Here is a 1,556-nt window from a genome sequence, read left to right as displayed (position 1 = left end):
GAGATAGCTAAGTCATAATTATGAATTAGTATCTCATAATTATGAGATAGCTAAGTCATAATTATGAGATACCTAAGTCATGATTATGAGATACTATCTCATAATTATGAGATAGCTAAGTCATAATTATGAGATACTATCTCATAATTATGAGATACCTAAGTCATAATTATGACTTAGCTATCTCGATAGCTAAGTCATAATTATGAGATAGCTAAGTCATAATTATGAGATACTAATTCATAATTATGTGATACAAGTTTTATTTTTTTATCAGGGTGGCGGAAATGGGCTTCCACACCAACATCTTTTGGGGGTTTATGTAGAAAAGTTTTTTTCATATGTCAGTGAATTATCATAAAAACATTTTACATGAAAAAAAAAAAAACCTCACAAATATAACATGCTGTTTTTTTTTTATAGTAATATGCTGCAAAAAAACTGCTGCTTATTGCCAAGAATAAAAAAATATGCATTTTACTATTTGCATTTTTACACCTAACATCCACACATTTTTAACTCTTTATTGAACTCCTATATGACCTACATACTTCATGTTCTAGAAAACCTGTGTTGTGGGGCAGTGAATACTTTTGCAGCCCTAGAACGCAGATACACTGTCTGTTCGGATGTATTAGCGGCACAAGTTTGTCCAGTGAAAACAGGCACAGAAAACCTCAAAATTGTCATTTTGCATTAATTTAAAGATGGRTGCATCAGAAGATAATGGTCCAATACAAAATACTGCAACAACACAGTTCACTGAATTAGCAAAGCTAGAAGTTTACTAATGTATTATTAATTATCACCTGAAAGAAATGAAACCCCAGAAACCTTATTCATTTACAACTCAYGAATCAAGATGGCTACCACAACTTATTGACCTCAGCAAACACCAATGCTTCAATCTCAGTAATTCCTGCAGATATTGAGCTTAAATTTGAAATGACAGTAGCTGAGACTCATCCCCAGATAAATTCTTTCTGATTTATTACGTGACCGCTCAGTTCCAAATGATTGTAACCAGAYTGTGTGTTTTTTGGTTCAGTGCTTTTTTTAAACTGAAAACAGACATTTCTAACAAACAAAAAGAGTTCAGCTTCCAACTTAAAGTGATTTATTTTGCAGGTAATAAACTGGAGGATTCAGAATCTTAAAATAAATACTGACAACACATTGTGATCATTAAACACAGCATATTTATTATGCACAGCATGGCTTTTACAGGAAAAGATGTTCCAGAGTCGAATTCATGTACATTATATAACTGATTGATCATGCAGCGCTATGGATTAAAATGTAATAAAGAAAATAAGCTAATGGGATAAGTAAAAAAAAATACATTTCTTTTTATTTTTAATACTGTATTTGAATGTTTATGTGTTTAGTCTTGGTTCTGGGAATGTATTTTAAGGGTAACAAGAATGCAAATCCTTCAAAACAGAATAAAGTTTTTTCGTACAGCCTTTATTTCAACCAAGCAGCGTGGGTGTCCATTTCAAGCACAGCAGGTCATGTAAAGTGACAAACCTCTTAAAAGGTTTGATTATATATAT

This window comes from Austrofundulus limnaeus, unplaced genomic scaffold (assembly GCF_001266775.1).
Source record: "Austrofundulus limnaeus strain Quisiro unplaced genomic scaffold, Austrofundulus_limnaeus-1.0 Scaffold34, whole genome shotgun sequence".
Lineage (NCBI taxonomy): Eukaryota > Metazoa > Chordata > Actinopteri > Cyprinodontiformes > Rivulidae > Austrofundulus > Austrofundulus limnaeus.
The sequence above is the reverse complement of the archived record's forward strand: the minus strand, read 5'-3'. Positions refer to the sequence as shown.